The sequence below is a fragment of the Octopus sinensis genome, linkage group LG17, assembly GCF_006345805.1.
Source record: "Octopus sinensis linkage group LG17, ASM634580v1, whole genome shotgun sequence".
In the NCBI taxonomy this organism is placed as follows: Eukaryota; Metazoa; Mollusca; class Cephalopoda; order Octopoda; family Octopodidae; genus Octopus; species Octopus sinensis.
In genome coordinates this window covers 51855370-51875369 of record NC_043013.1, presented here as the reverse complement: position 1 = coordinate 51875369, position 20000 = coordinate 51855370, and positions in this window count along the sequence as shown.

The window sequence follows — 20000 nt, the reverse complement described above, 5'->3', positions numbered from 1 at the left end:
GACGGAGTACCACATCACATCGTATGTAATATTTTTGTCCCCTTTTTCTTGCCATATTCTCCTTTCTCTCTGTGTCTAATATCCAGAATGCACACGACATTTTCAGAACCCGCGCCTTCTGGGAATAAACATGACGTGTTTTATAGTTACAGAATAGCCTAAAAAGTGAAATGCACAGTTATCAAATGACTAGCTGGTCACGTGCTATCAATGACGATTAATTGTAGTATTTTATATATATAAACAAGAGCACTCAGAGAGCGCAAACATCCACCAAGGCAAAGCCAACGTCCTCTCAACGATTAGCCAGAGATGATTTTTAAAAATAAGAATATCTGAAATAAACTCGACTGCTCTCACAAACGAGAATACTAAAAATGAACCCGACCGCTCTCAAAATTAAGTAAAAAAAAAACAAAAACAGGAAAAATAATCCAGAATCTTTTTCAGGTACCGGAACGATCCCAAAATCGAATCAGTTCGTGCCAGTCACAAAGCCAAACATCTCTGAGAGTTTTATCCGAATCCATCCAGTGGTTCTTCAGATATCTTGTCCATGGACAAACAAACAAACACGACTGAAAAAATTACCTCTTTGTAATAAGGTACAAAATAAGGTATATAATAACCACACTTACAAACATTCAAATACTTCCCTTTTACACGCACACACATACACACATATACTTACACGGAGTTGAAACACTGATTTTTTTCCCCCCTTCCTTTCTTATTCACCTATCATTCCTTCCCTTCTCTCATTGCTATTATTTTCTCTCACTCCCACTCAGTCAGGGCTATTACTCTCACTACTTCTCCTTCACTGAATTACTATTTTTTTCTCCTCCGCGTCCGGCGGGATTCTGGATAAATATATAAAAGCACTACACTCAATATTGTATTAGATGTACGATAGTTGTTGCTATTTATGTTGTTATTGTTGTTGCTTAATACTAAGTCAGTCCAGATCCAGAAAAAAACCTATAACCAAATCTAGTCCCGTCATGAATATCCTGCGTATTATACAAAATCGTTGAGCTGTTGCTGCTGCTAATACTATAAGCGTTACGGTCGCCATTCCTCCATCCCCAATCTCATCATCAGCATCACTTTACCACATTAACAAACCCCTCACCCCTACCACCGCCACCACCACTATCATTATAACCATCATAACAATCATCATCATTAACAACAACAACAAAAACAAAGGCATCGAAGTGATTGCAACACACGGAACATGACTAACGCATCTTAGGGATAATAAATAACATCAACAACAACAACAAGCGAAAGAACAATAACGTCAGGAAAACAACAACAATAACAAAATCAACAAAGGAGAGAGAACGGAAGTTATCTTCGGCAAGGGCGGTTGAGGTGGGTGCGTGGGTGGGTGTTGGTGGTAGGTTGTTTAATATTGTGGCAGGAGGAAGACGGGGATGGAGAGGTAGGGTGGGGGTGAGTGAGGGTGGGAGGGGGAAGGTGAGGGGGGTATCTCTGAACGTTTCTGAAGAAATTCGAGTTGGTTCACCACGGAACCATAATTATTATTTTAGAAAGACGATTTTCTGAAGGCATCAACCGTGGAAAGTAGGAGCGGGGTAGCGGGAAAGAACAAAACAAAACCCCACCAAAAAACCCCCCAAAAAACAAACAAGCAATGTACTACTACTACTACTACTACTACTACTACTACCACTATCACCACCACTGCCACCACCACCACTACTGCTACTACTACCATTGTTACAACAACAACTACTACTACTACTACTTCTACTACTACTATCATTATCATCACCATTACTTTCACATCAGCAGCAATAACAACACGAACAACAACAAAACCGTGACCACCACCACCACCAGTCAGTAACTATAACGGAAGACAAAATAATGAAAGGTTGGAAGAAAAGGAATAGCAGATAACGATGGTGGTGATGATGATGATGATGGCAGTGGTATTGGTATAGGTGGGTTGTTGTTGTTGTTGTTGATAGAAATGGTAGTGATGATGGTGATGACAACAATGACGACGACGGTTTCAAATTTTGACACAATGCCAGCAATTTTGGAGTAGTGGGTATGTCGATTATATATCGACCTCAGTATGCAACTCGGCGGAATTCGAACTCAGAAACGTAAAGACGGATGAAATGCTGTTAAGCACGTTGTCCGGCGTCGTAACGATTTTGCCAGCTCACCGCCTTAAATGGTGGCGGAAATAATGGAGGCAGTGACGGCGACGATGATGATGATGATGATGACAGAGGTGGGGGGACAATGATAATGCTGGTGGTGGTGATGATGATGTGGTAGTGGTGGTGGTTGGTAGGTGTGGTGTTGGTGGAGGTGACAATGACGAAGATGACGACGATGACGACGACGACGTCTAAAAGAGATATGGTAGAAACGTTGGCAAAAAAGATAATTAAAATGTGAGTCTGTGAAATCTGTGATGAGGCGTGCAGTCTCGTTCGTTGGCACCATTGCATGCTAAGACAATAATGAAAACCGTTTTTACTTCATCTAAAACAATATTAAACAACAAAAAAGAAAAGACAAAAAACAAGCAAAAACAAGGAAAACGCCCCCACCATTTCTTTCTAACTTCATCTACCTACCGAACAACGCTACGTCTACATCTCAGCATATCAAACTAAATTTTGAACGCAAAATATTTATCCAAGGCGAAGAGAAATATTTGAATAACAAATAGAAGGCAGTGATGTTTTTGGTGTTTCTAAGTTCGTAACACACACACACACACACACACACACACACATATATATATATATATATATATGTGTGTGTGTGACAATTATTCGGTTGCTATAATAAAACCCCGAGTTTCGTATGTCGGGGCGGAAATCTGCTCCGGTACATCGTCAGTTATCAAGACAATAAAATAAATGCTATGAAAATGACCGTTAAACAAAGAGAAATTATTATGTCTTAATAACGGTCAATTACATAGTAATTTCTCTTTGTTTAACGGTCATTTTCATAGCATTTTTATTATTGCCTTGATAACTGAAGAGATGCCGGAGTAGATTTCCGCCTCGACATCCGAAACTCGGAATTTTATAATGGCAACCGAATAATTGTCACATATTACATTACACACACACACACACACACACACACACACACACACACACACACACACACACACACACACACACACACACATATATATATATATTTATATTAGTGAGATCGTGGCAGTGGCCAGGTTGCTGTTGGTGCGACGACAATTTTGACACCAAATAATAAATGTTTAAGCAAAATTAGCAGTTTCTGTACGTCGTTGAATGGCAAATATGTCTTACACGTGTTTTATTTATAATATATTTATACATTCATACATACATTGGTGTCGAAACCATAATGATTTCAAATTGAGCAGCTGATGATGGGGTGTCTGTTTTGTTTATCTTTTATCTTTCACTCGTTTTTGTCATTGGACTGCGGCCATGTTGGGACATCACTTTGAAGGATTTAGGCGAACAAATTGAACCCATTGTTTATTTGTATGTCTGGTACTTATTCGATCATCGATTGTCAAGCGATGGCCGAGACACGACACAAACACAAAGGTCCACAGGCACGCACACACACACACACACGTATGCACATATTCACATACATAAATGTATACGACATATTTGCACAGTTTTCGTTTAACAAATATACTCATTGGTCGACCAGGGGCCATGATAGAAGACACATAAGGTGCCGTTCAATGACATTGAACTGAAGATCACACAGTTGGGAAGGAAGTTTCTCAACCACACACGCCCTCACGCACCTATGTCTCTATCTGTTTACATACAATTACATTTACCAGCAAATCTACCCATCTACGATGGAGGCATAAAATGAGGGAGGGAAGTTATAACAGCAGTCTGCATTGAGAAAAGTGTAAATAGGCTTGTTGGATTACTGGGTGATGTCTTAGAGAAATCACATTATTGTTGGTGATACAGCATTCTGTTGCAACTATACGACATGTGTTTACAACTAAGTGACATGTGATGACGATTCCCTCCCGAACTTCAATAGGCTTCCCGCCTCTGTATCATGAATGGTTATGTGGACTACTCCTAGTGAAGGCCAGAGCTTCCTGCAACTACTACACAAAAAGTATTAAGAAAAAAATATTCTTTTCTACTCTAGGCACAAGGCCCAACATTTTGGGGGAGTGGGGCCAGTCGATTAGATCGACCCCAGTACGCAACTAGTACTTAATTGATCGACCCTGAAAGGATGAAAGGCAAAGTCGACCTCGGTGGAATTTGAACTCAGAACGAAAAGACAGACGAAATACTGCTAAGCATTTCGCCTTGAAAATTTCAGTATATATTTATTTCTTTATTGCCCACAGGGGGCTAAACATAGAGGGGACAAACAAGGACAGACAAAGGGATTAAGTCGATTACAGCGACCCCAGTGCGTAACTGGTACTTAATTTATCGACCCAGAAAGGATGAAAGGCAAAGTCGACCGCGGCGGAATTTGAACTCAGAACGTAACGGCAGAGGAAATACCTATTTCTTTACTACCCACAAGGGGCTAAACACAGAGAGGACAAACAAGGACAGAGAAATGGATTAAATCGATTATATCGACCCCAGTGCGTAACTGGTACTTATTTAATCGACTCCGAAAGGATGAAAGGCAAAGTCGATCTCGGCGGAATTTGAACTCATAACGTAGCGGCAGACGAAATACCGCTAAGCATTTCGCCGCCATTAAGAAAAAAAATGTTATTCCGATATACTTTTATTTTAGTTGTTCACACTATTTTATGCTTGTTTATACTCTTATACACTCAAAATTCACAAATTTCCTTATTTAAACTATGATTCATATCCCTTTTGATAATATCATGATTACAAAACTTCTTTGTAGACAATATCTTCTGTTTGGTCGACACTAATTTTCAAATTACTGGAGTCCGTTGCTCTACTCATAGCGACGTATAACTGGCCGTGTGTAAACATCGGAGTGAGTAAAAACACACCAACACGATCTAACGTCTAGCCTTGTGCTTTGTTTGCTGTGAATGCGCGAGTGGAATCTTTAGGTTTACCTCCGCTGTTCTATGCGAATAAAGTCTGGATGTTCTGGTACCATGGGTTATTTTGATTGACAAAACTGAGATGTAAACAACAGCCGCTTCGATTAGCCGTTTCGAATCTTGCTTGAGATTGACACACTCCAACAACCACTAAATAATCACACACAATGTACTGACGCACACACTTTTTCCACTTTATTTTTACTATTAACCATCCTCACGACCCCCTTCGTATCTACGATGGGGCCACGAACTATACGATGAAAATTCAGAATTACTCGTGGACGGTGAATTTTTAATAAAAAAGCGAAGGTGGATTATCAATTCAAAAATTGATATCCACGAAATAATCCTACTTTCTGAATTTTTAATGCTAAAAACTTTCCTGACATCTGTCTTTACAATCCCGAAAAATATCATAACCATTGCTCCAGCCGTCTGGTCGAGAAGAGGGAACAAAGAGACAGACAGACGGACATAACACCCATTATAGTAAGATAGTAAATCTGCCCATCTTGGATGGGAAACAAAGGGATAGTATCGCAAATCTAAACTCTCTAAATTCACGAACTATAAGGGGGCGGAGGATCCAGAGTTAATCCTCGTCGCCGGAATTTTAACAAAAAAAAAATAATCAAAGGTAATTTATTAATACAAAAACTCAATATCCACTAAATAATCATACTTTTTCACATTTTTTTCGCTAAAAACCTTCCTGATTACCTCCTTCGTAATCCCGAAAAGCATCGTGACCGTGAAAAGGAAACAGACAGACAGACAGGGAGACGGACACACAGACGGACATAACGCTTATTATAGTAATATATGCAGTGGCAGAAGATATTTGTTTGTATTCATGAAAGCTCCCAAGGCTAAATACATCTGTTACCAGTAATGAGGGTGAATAAGCCACAATCTTAGAAAACTCTTTCGAATCTGTAGACTCTTTTGTATATTAAGGTAGTAACATTGCATTAATAGAAAAGAATGGGCTGTTCTTGAAGACTTCGGGGTTTTCTAGAATTCATCGCTGCCAGATGATCTTCAAAGAATCTTCGTCGGTACTACTGTGAAACTGGTTCTACATAGTTAAAATTTGAGAATATAGTTTCTAAAGATTCTGAGATGCAATGCTGAACATACTTTTTATTCTTAATGCAAGAATTTTCCACTTTATATTAAAGAATGGGTTGGCTAATTTTGGATTCTAAAACTGGCGGAATTGTGATGTGCCAGCTTTTCTGTTTTAGTTTCTGAACGTAAGTGGATGTTGATGAACTCCTCTTTTGAACATGTTGGTCGTTAATCCGATATATGAAATCGCGGCTGCAACAAATTAATTCTTTTGCTATAATTTTGTCCCTAAATGTAAAATTTTCAGTTTTTAAACTGCAGTCATATCTAGATCACTGTCTCGAATATTTTAATCAATGAAATCGACCCCAGTATCTATTTTAAGTCCGCTTCTTACTGCAGCGATCCTTATTTGCGAAAGCGCTATGTTAATAGCGATCAAACACTGTTTGTCAAGCGCGAGAGACAAATACAAAGACACACACACACAGACACGCACACACACACACACACCACACACACACACACACACACACACACACACACACCACACACACACACACACAAGTCGGACTTTCAGGCACTTTGCGTTTACCATATTCATTTTGTCGATTGGGATCATAACAACAGACACGTGCCCAAATTGCCGAGATTGAACTCGAAACTGCCTGGTTGCGAAACGAACTTCTTATCCACACAACCATGCCTACACACAAATATATCATACGTTAACGTAGACGTAAACACAAGCACAGAAATATTTATATACACAATACACACACACGCACACACACACATGTATGTATGTATGTATGTATATGTATGTATGTATGTATGTATGTATGTATGTATATATGTATGTATATATATATATATATATATACACGTTTGGATGTTTGTGCTTGTGTGAGTGTGTATCTGTCTATCTATACACATACATACATACACATGTGTATGTGTGTGTGTATGTGCATGTGTGTATGGATAATGTATGTAAGTACAGACACACGTACATATGTTGTCCCATTAGTCGACAACCATTCCGTTATAACGATACAAATTGATGAGTTTGTAAACTGCTTCTTCCATTTAGCAGACGATAGCTTTCACCTTAGTTTATTAGCAGACGACACTTCCTTCCACTTCCTTTCGCTAACAGAGTGAGAGAGAGAGAGAGAGAGAGAGAGAGAGAGTGAAGGAGGGAAGGATGTGTCATGAAGCCATTTAGCTTTTATTACAGCCATTTTAGTTAGCATGTGTAATTAAATATCTTTATCTTAAGGTTTGTTGTAGACGTCCGTGCTGGCTGGTTGCTCTCACTAAAATAAACATCGCATCGTCATTACCGTTTAAAATACATGTACCAAATATCTATCTATCTATTTATCTATCTATCTATCTATCTATCTAGCAAGCTATCTGTCTGTCTGTCTATGTATCTATCATCTACTGATATTAATATTCATATTATATATATATGTGTGTGTGTGTGTGTATGTGTGTTTGTCCTCCAGCATCGCTTGACAACCGATGCTGGTGTGTTCAAGTCATCGTAACTTAGTGGTTCGGCAAAAGAGACCGATAGAGTAAGTACTAGGCTTACAAAGAATAAGTCACGGGGTCGATTTGTTCGACTAAAACCGGTGCTTCAGTATGGCCGAAGTCAAATGGCTGAAACAAGTAATAGAATATGAGAAAAAAGAATATATATATATATATAGATATATATATATATATATATATATATATATATATATATATAAATAGGTGAATGAATTATCCTATGTTTATCGTCAGCATAGAAAATTCGTTGAACCGAAACCAGGGTAGCAAATTCACGTCAGAAGCACGGTTGAAGCGACCTGTCCAAGGGTAGAAACTCCGGGTTCATGTGCAGAAATTTGTGTGTTGTATATGAATAAATGAAAGAATGGAGTCGAACGAGGATGTTAACAAAATTCCTTTACTCTCGACATATGTTTCGAAGACAACATGGTTTCATTCCAAAGGAATAAAGGGTGCATTTTATTTATATATATATATATATATATATATATATATAATATATATGCGTGTGTGTGTGTGTGTGTGTGTGTGTGTGTATTGTATTTCGGGCTGGTCATTTTTTTTTACCAAATAAACACACGCTCTATATATTCGTTCTTCACCTGTTTATTACAGTTCTTATTCTAACTCATGTCCAGTGTCCGGAAATCTTTCGTCACACATCTGTGACCTCCTCAACGACACTTTCCGTTTTCATGTGTTCTCTGGCTCTGCTTATTCCATTGATCAAGAGAGCAAGAGCACACATGAAGGCGCAAAATAACTAACTGAAATGCAACTAGTATTTGTTTTAACACACGACTTTACATCAGGAATCTGGAAGCACAAATTCATAAACGTATATATATATATAATCACGTGAATCGAAGGCTTTTGGTCTGACCATCAGCATCCAGAAAACCGAGCTTGTCCATTAGCCCATTCGTGACCATCCTCCGTTGTTGCCCTTCTGTGTATGTTGATGGGAGAACATTAAAAACTGTTTCCTCCTTCACTTATCTTGGCTGCATTGTGTCCAGTGATGCTAAGATGGATAAAGGAATTGAGTCCAGAATCGGGAAGGCTACTTTCACTTTCGGTCAGGTTTATCACAGGCTTTTGAACAGCCACGACGCATCGTTGAAGGTGAAAGTCAATGTATATAAGTCAGTGGTTTTCACATCAGTTCTTTACGTTGATGAATCTTGGACCCTGTACCTAAAGCCCATCAACCAGCTTGCCGCTTTTCATATGCAATGTTTGCCTGCTATCTCCAACATAAAACCGAGTGACCATATTCATAACAGTGAGGTACTAAAGAAATGCGAACATATCAGGTACAGAAGCCATCCTTATTAAAATACAGCTTAGATATCAGAATTCCCAAGAAAATTCTCTTTGACCAATTCCCAATAGGAAAGTCAGTTGGAAGGCCATTCTTCCGTTTCAAAAAACAGGCTAAAAAGTATTCTGAAGCGATGCAACAATCCCTTTCCTTCCTGGGAAAACAAAGCATCAAAACGCAGGACCTGGCGCCAGTCCTGTTTTTCCTTAGTCAAAGATTTGATCAAAGTCGACTCAAACATCGGGACCAACTTTGTGCAAGCATGATTGACCCACGCTGGCAAAATGCTGCTCCTTTAAATGGAAAGCTGTCGTTGTGGTTTTGTGGCACGAAGCAAAGCAAGCTTTGTCGTCCACTGAGGGAAACACATTGTAAATGATTCATAAGCACTCGAGCAAATTGACTCAACTTGTTCCTTTTGCCAAAAAGTTTGCAAAGCACCAGCAATCCTCAAGAGACACATTTGTGTCCATAGAGAATCCACCATATATATATATATATATAATATATATATATATATATATATATATATATATATATATATATAAACACACACACATATTAGATAATGTATTCCTAGATGCACTGAGCAAAGTATGAAGAAACAAAAGCCGATGGTATATTTACGTTGTGAATACCTATGATCATAGATAAGTCTGAAGAATTTGGCTTGGTCAGGGGCCATCTACCGCCATCACCGCCTATATGGGAGAGTAAGAATTATGGAGTAGTTTTGGTGAGGCATAGGCCTATGCTGTTGGTATACGAGGCAGTCTGCAGTAAATGTGGGGTGTCTGGCTGTAAATTGCACGTTCAATGAAAGAGCGTATGCACACAGACACTTAAATCAAAAAAACACCTAAAGATGTGCCAGACCCAGGATTTCAGGATTTCCATCAGGTCCACCAACACGACAGGAACAATCTCAGATTCATGGAGGACCTCCTTATTAACAAACTGAGCCCATTTATTAACAACGTAAAAGAACTACACAAAGCAGACTGCTTTCTATAGCAACACCAATCTGCGCATGTCACCTTCCTCTCTCACACACCTAAGCTACAGCAACGATCTTCTCCATCTCTCGCTTTTCCACATGTGCTGAAGAAGGGCTCATAGCCCCGAAATATTGAAATATAAGGTAAAAACTAAAATTTTGCTTTGTTTCGTAGTTTACTTTATATCTTTATACCCAGCCTTACACAACGTTTCTTTTAAGCAAGTATTATGCATGATCGTCCGCTAGGTGGAGCCACAGCACTTCTAGGACAAAAACAACAACAAATACAATAGCAGCAACAATAATAATCCTTGCTCTTATAGGCACAAGGCCTGGAATTTGGGGTAGAGGGATAGACGATTACATCCACCGCATTACTCAACTGGTACTTAATTTATCGTCCCCGAAAGGATGAAAGGTAATATCGACCTCGGCGGAATTAGAACTCAGAACGTAGCGAATGGGGGAAATACCGCTAAGCATTTCTGCCAACTCGCCGCCTTAATAATAATAATAATAATAATAATAATAATAATAATAATAGTAGTAGTAGTAGTAGTAGTAGTAGTAATAGTAGTAGTAGTAGTAGTAGTAATAGTAGTAGTAATGATAATAATAATTGTAATAATGATAGCAGTAATAATAATCATAGTAGTAGTAGTAATAATAATAGTAGTAGTACTAGTAATAGTAGTAGTAGTAGTAGTAGTAGTAGTAGTAGTAGTAGTAGTAGTAGTAATATAACGGAATGAACAGTAGTGTTCTACTAGGTGGAGCTACCGTCTTTAACAATATAGACCGCTCTGATAATTTATCTGTGCCCCAGCATGGCCACAGTGCAATGAACGGTATCAATAAAATGATAGGTTTTCTGGACCAATGCCGACTTGGAGCTACACAACAACCACAACATATGGCTACCACTAATATCAACACTAACAACGTTACGACTTACACCACTTCTAACTACTGCCCATACGGTCGGTCGCGATTGTTAACCAACATCATCACCACTACCACCAACACTATCAACATCACCACTGTGACTCGCACACCACCAACACTAGCATCCTCCACAATGAATCACCTCAAACCTACCACCACCAACACCATCATCGGCAACAATAACTTAATCACCACCACCACCACTATCGTCATCACCACCAACACCATCACCACCACCACTATCAGCATCACCACCATCAGTACCACCATCGTCCTTACCGCCGCCAATACCACTACGACCACCATCACTACAACCATAACCATCATCATCACCACCACCACCACCACTACCACCATTAATCGCCATCCCAACCACCACCACTATCATCGCCGCCGCCACCACCACTACCATCATCGTCGTCACCACACCACCATCACCGTCGCCACCACCATCACCGTCGCCACCACCATCATCTCTACAACCATGCATTTGGCGCCGGACGGGAAGTTGTCTAGACATGGAGACTGTGGACACCCATCACCATGTCTTAGAAACATACACACACATTCACACATACACACGCACATACAAATGCACACACAGACAGACACACACACACACACAACGCTCCACCACTACCATCCCACCCGTCCACCCTTCAACTTTTCAACGATTTTCGTCTCCATTTCCTACAGAATCCTTCTGCCACCTCCTGCTGTTATTTATGTTTATGTGTGGCCAACGGACACCGCGCTTTTTGTGACCAACCCGTCATGTTACGATGATCTGCTTCTGCTGTTACAATCCCACCCTACCGTGACCATCCCATCCTACAACGACCCTCCCTGCGACTATGATCACCCTCTTCTCTTGTGATCATCCCTTCTTGTGACTGTCCCTTGTGACCACCCACACCGACTATAATCATACCGTCAATCTCAGCAGGAACTTGTTCTGTAAGACCATCCTATCTTGTTGTTATCAACCCGTCCTACTGTGACCATCACCCCCAACTATGATCACCTTGTCTTAATGCGATCATCCTATCCTATTGTAACCCTCCCGTCCTGTGGTGACAATCCTCTTTTGCTGTCTTACAATGAACATACCGTTCTGCGGTGATCCCATCCTTCTGCTGTGACCAACTCTCTCCCATTGCGACCATCCCACCCTACAACGACCATCCCACCTCATTGTAACAATCCCAAACTCAATCCATTTATGTAGAGTACCAACTTTTATTTTTACACGGGAAAGATTGGTTGTAACTTTGAAGTTTCATCAGATGATGTGATGAAGCCGACAAGTAAATGAGTGGAAACTTTACCGGTGAGTGTGTTAAATAATAAGGCACTAAAAGAGATTGACTCTCCCCAGACACAACAATATATATATATAAATTGAAACACTCCTGTCACAACCTGGGACCTTGAAGACTGCTTTAATGCAAGAAAGTATACTAGTCCCTTAATATTTTATATTCAATATTTCATCTAAGACAATCAATACTTCATGTCATTTTACTATATATATTATATATTATATATTCTACATTAATATTATAAAGAATATAAATAAAACATAAAAAACAGAGTTGGAATTTCTTTGAATAATATATAATAAGAGAATGGCTCTCCCCAGACACAACAATATATATATATAAATTGAAACACTCCTGTCACAACCTGGGACCTTGAAGACTGCTTTAATGCAAGAAAGTATACTAGTCCCTTAATAATAATAATAATAATAATAATAATAATAATAATGATAATAATAATAATAATAATAATAATAATAATAATAATAATAATATAATAATAATAATAATAATATGAGCAAATATAAAGATCTTGAAATAGAAATCAGCAAAATGTGGAACCTGAAGTCTAAAACAATACCTAAAACACCCCCCCCCCAATATATGGCACACTAGGCATAACAACAACGTGAACTTCCAGCCTGTTGTCTCTTGAGGTCTCTGGGTGAGACTTGGAGCCAACTTGTACAACTGTAAAGCAAAAGTCAAACATAGAATAATAATAATAATAATAATAATAATAATAATAATAATAATAATAATAATGATAATGATAACAATAATAATAATAATAATGATAATGATAATAATAATAATAAAGAAATGGAGAAACTCTCAAAATACAAAGACCTGGAAATAGAGGTAACTAGAATGTGGAACCTGAAAACAGAAACAATTCCTATCATAGTAGGTGCATTAGGCATGATAAAAAAATATTCAGACAAATACATAACAAAAACACCAGGACTTACAAACACATATAACATACAGAAAATTGCACTACTAGGCACTGCACGCATCCTACGCAGAACACTTTCCATACAATAACCATCAGAGCATCACAACAAATCACAGCACATACCCAAGGCACACAGAGCTGCGCTCGGTAGTGAAGTGAAAGCACGCTATAAAAATAAAACTACTGAATAATAATAATAATAATAATAATAATAATAATAATAATAATAATAATAATAATAATAATAATAACAATAATAACAATAATAATAATAATAATAATAATAATAATAGTAATAATAATAATAATAATATTAATAATATATAAGGTCAGTAAAATTTAGATTCAGCTGAATATGGTACTTAAGTTAAAGGCAGCAGAATTTAGTATGGTATTATCCATATAATTCAAAATAGGGTGATTACAATCAAAATAAGCAACAAGGATATCCTTGTTGTTTATTTTTATTATATATATATATATATATATATATATATATATATATATACAGAACGCCATGTTGAATCGTTAGCTCCTGCACGCATTTTTTTTCTCTCCTTGTTTCTTTTCTGTGTATCTTTCTGTTGAAGAGTGTATGCTCGAAACGTAAAAGACTTGTTTTATTTATATTCCTGAGCGCCATACTAATACAATTGTTTGTTTGTATTCCACCTGCCTTCGTCTTTTGTTTATTTACGTAAACCTGCCTTCGTCTTTTGTTTAATTTCGTAAACCTTCCCGTTATATATATATATATATACTAGCAGTATCGCCCGGCGTTGCTCAGGTTTGTAAGGGAAATAACTATAAAGCATTTTTAGAGAGTTATAGCCAAAAAATAGCCAAAAAATGGAAAAAATGATGGTAAATTTTTTTTTATAGTTAAAAAAGGTGGAGTTGCGTCCCCTACACAGTTTGTGGTTTGTGTTCCTGATTCTCGACCCCATGTCGAATTTATCGATTTTTTTCAGAACTGGGGGAACTTTTCAAAATTTTCGCTGCGTTAGTTTTGAATTATGACATTGGGCTATGTGTGTGTCAAGTTTCATCAGAATCGGTTGAAAGCCGTGGTCAGGGTGAGGGTACAAGCAAACAGACACACAGAAATACGCACAGACAAACTGCCGTTTATATAGAGAGAGATAATCATGGGTCTCCCATTCAGGGTTCACCTAGTGTTATGCAGCATCAACATTCGCAACACGTGAAAGACAATAAGTGAAACAAAGACGACAAAGAAACCATTTTGCTTTGCGCTTTTTTGGTGACCCGCAATGGAACCGGAAATAAATTGACATCATATCCAAACTGAAGCCTTTGCTCTTTACATGGACCGTACATAATCTATAGAAAAGCATGGACACCACAACATCTACATTTGACCTCCTAAAAGTACGAAGTTTCTACTTTGTTTCAAAACGAAATAATAATAATAATAATAATAATAATAATAATAATAATGATGATGATGATGATGATGATGATGATGATGATGATGATGATAATGATAATGATGATGATGATGATGATGATGAGGATAATGATAATGATAATGATAATAATAAAAATAATAATAATAATAATAATAATAATAATAATAATAATAATAATAATAATAATGATGATGATGATGATGATGATTCTGGCGTTCTTATTGAGTTCTTGAATAACTAACTTCAAGAGTTTCTTTAAGGATTTCGCTAATCTAACTGCAAGATTTAATGACATTTAGAGCAAAGAACTTGATATGGTATGGCACTGGTTTGGCTCTTGGGAATCTCTTCAAGAACTAATAAAGATCGTCTGACCCTTTGATAGTTCTTGTGAAACAGATAGCTAAACATTTTCGTAATGAAAACTCTAAGTTGTACATAATTATTAAACGTAATATAGATCGTTTTATTTTGTTTGATATCGCCAGATTATTTACGGAGATAATTAGAGGTGATCATTAAAAACATCACTGGTAATTATGAATAATACATAATTATTAAGGGCAATATATACACCATATTATTTACATAGATAATTAGAGGTAATAATTTAAAAAATATATAGGTAATTATTAAATAGAAACTAGAGTGTTATCCGTCATTTGATGGGTAACTTTGGAAGTGTATTTTTGCCACCATGGATAATATCACAAAATATGGTGTATATGCCAGTAATTACAGTATTTCGGCGAATTTCTTGGTGCTGATACAAAATTATGAAATTAATACTAATTTTCAAAAGAAAATATATTTATTACCTTACAATAAAATTAAATAAAAAATATTCAAAAAGTAAAAAAAGAAATCGAAAATCTTTGTTGCTTTCATACATTATGGAAGTTCACATGCGCACGCGCACACAAACTCACTCTACGGTTAGTTAGTTAGTTAGTTAGTTAATTTGGCTCAAAAGCAAATAGCAAGGCCATGTAGGGGGACATGGAGTTAAGTACAGGGTGGTGTTCATGTAAAGAGTTCAGGCCACTTGAGGTCCAGGGAGGCTTTGAACAAAGCGGTCGTCGGCATCTTCACCATCTCATCTGGCAGCTTGTTCCACGGATCCGCAACCCGGACGGAGAAAGCTCCTCTCCTTCGATTGAGATGAAATCGTCGCAGGTAGAGCTTTTGGGAATGACCCCGCAGCCGACGCTCCGGAGCAGGAGTGAAGAACAGCTCTTTCGAGAGGTTACACTTCCCGCTTATGATGTTGTTGGCGAGAATGAGATCACCACGGCGGCGGCGTTTTTCAAGAGAATAAAGGTCGAGCGTCCTCAGCCTTTCTTCGTAGGACAAATTTTTGAGACCATGAACCAGGCGGGTAGCCAGCCTCTGGACTCTTTCGAGGTGCTGTATGTCTTTGAGGAGATAAGGAGAAGAGGCTTGAATCCCATACTCCAATATGGTCTCACCAGCGTGACATAGAGTGGCAGGAATATGGCTGCTGTGAGCACTCCGAATGACCGTCGAATCAAAAACAGAATTCCGCGCGCTTTGTTGGCAGCATGGACGCACTGGGCCGAAGCGAAAAGGAGGAATCCACCAATACCCAGGTCCTTTACCTGATCGGTCCTCTCCAGCAGCAGACGACCCGGCTCGAAATCAAGTTGAGTTGTAGGAGTAGAGCCGACAGGCAGATGACAGCACTTTGACACGTTCAGACACAGGTCCCAATCGTTAGACCACTTCCAAATTTGGTGGAGGCATCGACGAAGATCCTCTATACTACCGCGAGGAGCGACCAGTTTGATATCGTCGGCAAATAGAAGGGTGTGTTGCGTGAGGTTGTCGGGCAAGTCATTTATGAAGACTAAGAACAACAAGGGCCCAAGCACTGAACCTTGAGGCACGCCACTGCTCGCACTGGAGACGTCGGACCGCGAACCATTAACTTGAACTTGGAAGGAGCGATCTGAGAGGAAGGCACCAACCCATCGTACAATATCCGGATGGAAACTATATGCTTGAAGCTTGACAAGTAGTAGGCGGTGGTTTACCGAGTCAAAAGCTTTGGCAAAGTCCAATAAAACGATGTCAACAGCATCACTATCATCGAGGATGCGCGTCACCAATTCTTCCATTACTAGTAAGTTGGTCAAGCATGATCTCTTCGGCACGAAGCCGTGTTGGGAATCAGTGATCGAGGCTGTGCTTAGGAGGTGGAGCATCATACTTTTCTTAAGGATGTTTCGAACATCTTGCTGATTATTGATGTAAGGGAAACCGGTCGGTAGTTAAGCGGGTCTTCGCGGCTCCCTTTTTTGAAAATTGGGCAGATTATCGCTGTTCTCCAGTCTGCAGGTATAACACCCGTCGCCAATGACATATTGAATAGTCGTGTTAAGGGCTCGCAGATGACCGGAGCCAACGCTTTGATAACCCGTGGGTGTATGCCGTCAGGGCCGTGACCCTTGTTGACATCGAGGCCTTGAATAACACGTTTGACTTGGTCCCGCGTGATGATCAATCGAAGCATTGGAGGTACCGATCTATCAAATGGAGGGGGTTCACGACCATCATCTTGTTTGAAAATAGTTGAAAAAGCCTCGGCAAATAATTGACTCTGTTGATAAGGGTCCTCAATCGATACGCCTGTTGAGTCTACCAATGTTACAATCTGGTTGTTCAAGCGGGAATTCCGCTGGACATGGGCAAAGAAGGTTTTTGGATTGCTACTGGCATTTGCCGCGATTTTGTATTCATAACTGAAGCGTTCTTTCTTTTCAATTTTCACGGCTCGGTCTCGTTGAGTTTTGTACACCTCAAAAGCTGCAGTCGAATCCAGATTTTTGAATTCAGCCCAAGCAATATCTCTGAGTCGACGTTCTCGTTTAACCTTCTTCGTCACCCAGGGCTTGTGTTTCTTCTTCCTCTTGGGAAGTCCAACGGGAACTGCCTGGTCAGTCAAACAGATTACATATGCTTTGAGGGATGACCATAGTTCGTCAACTGAGGACAACGTCATCAGGGAACGCCAGTCCAGAAGCGCGGAAGCCTCGGTTAGAATTTCAAGATTAATTGCAGAGAAGACTCTACGTGGCAGCGAAGTAATCGTGGGCGTGGAAAAAGTTGTGTGCATGACGAACTTCAGGACCGCATGATCACTCTTGGCAAGAGGGGCGCACACAGATACGTCTGACACTGATCTTGGATAGCGGGAGAATACCAGATCTAGCATAGATGGCTGCTGCCCAGACCGATGCCTTGTTGGATATTCAACATGTTGCGATAGAAAACAATCTTCAGCCACGTCAAGAAGGGCCTGACCGAACCGGGAAGATGTTGTACAAATTGATGCGGGCCAATCGATCATGGGAGCGTTGAAGTCGCCTAGTACCAAGCAGTCATGCGAAGCTGAAACGAATCTTATCGCCTCGAGTAGATGAGCATCGTCCTGGGGGTCGGCTAGAGGCGGCCTGTAGACAGCCAACACGGGCAGGCAAAACTCAGATAGGCTCAGCTTGCAATAGACGGCATCGAATTTGGTTGTAGGTTGAGCATTTGTTGGTAGAATACCGCAGGACGGTTTGTGCTCAGACTTAACATACACAGCAACACCTCCACCTCGCCTTTTTCCTCTGTCACATCTGAAAAGGACGTAGCCCTGCAGGTGGATCTCTGAGTCCTTTACTGCTGGAGTCAGCCAAGTCTCGGTGATAGCTATCACATCAGGGGAGTCGCGTAGGGCCAGTGTAAATAGTTCACACTGAACTTTGGGAATAAGGAGCACGAGTTGGTGTAGACGATGCTGAGCTGTGAAGTCTGAGGGGCGGGAGTTGGGGAACAAGCAGAATAAAGGGCATCAGAGATAGCATCGTTGACGGGGGTATCAACTTCACTTCGATTTGCCCTCACATCACTTTCCCTGTCAGCACTACAGCATGGGACCAGAGGTAGGTCTTGATTATCTGTCCATCTTGGATTCGTAAACCCTTCTCTCCCATTTGTTTCCTCATCTTTAGCTCGGATATCAGGTCCCTCCGGCGAATTCTCTCTCTTAGTTCTATCTCTTGGTGTCAGTCTGCTTCTCTCTTCTCTTTCTTTCTTTCTTTCTTTCTTTCTTTCTTTCTTTCTTTCCTTCTTTTTTCTTTCTTTCCGTTCTTTCTTTCTTTTTTATTCCTTTTCTTTCTTTCCTCTCTCTCCCCATCTCTCTCTGTTTGTTATCTATCTATCTATAATCTATCTATCATCTATCTATTATCTATCTATCTATCTATCTATCTATCTATCTATCTATCCCCCCTTTTTGTCCTCTTTCTCTCCTTTTACGATCCCTTTTGATCGAATCCCCCTTCCTTTTTTTTTTTTTTTAAACCTTCAAAAGAAAGCTCTACCTTGTAATTGTTCTATCTGTGTGCACCCTGTTGGGCTATAAAGAAACATATCTATCTATCTATCTGTCAATGTATATGCTTAGCGGTATTTCGTCTGTCTTTACGTTCTGAGTTCAAATTCCACCGAGGTCGACTTTGCCTTTCATCCTTTCGGGGTCGATAAATGAAGTACCAGTGAAACACAAGAGTCAATGTAATTGCCTATCCCCCATCCCACAAATTCCAGGCCTTGTGCTTATAATAGAAAGGATTATTATATTCAGATACATGACCATTTGTTTCAGTCAGTTGACTGCGGCCATGCTGGAGCACCACCTTTAGTCGAACAAATCGACCCCAGGATCTTTTGTTGAAACGATAAGTTACGGGGATGTAAACGAACTAACATGGTTGTCAAGTGAAGTGATGGTGAGACACACACACACATATATATATAATATATATATATATATATTATATATATATATATATTATATATATATGCGACAGACTTCTTTCGGTTTCCGTCTACCAAATCCGCTCACAAGGTTTTGATCGGTCTGAGGTTATAGTAGAAGACACTTGGCCAAGGTGCCACGCAGAGGGACTGAACCTAGAGCCATATAGTTGGGAAACAAGCTTCTAACCACGCAGCAATCCCATATTATTTACATAACTAATATTGGCATTAAGTTCTGAGAATGTGACCTTTGGTTAAACGATTTGATGATCCTAAACATATAATTATATTAACCGGTACAAAACGGTACAGATGGCGGTGGTGGTGATGTTAGTAACGGTTGGTGGTGGTGGTGATGTTGCTAGTTATATGACCATTTGTTTCAGTCAGTTGACTGCGGCCATGCTGGAGCACCACCTTTAGTCGAACAAATCATGTTTAAAAGAATATGTCGTGTTTTGT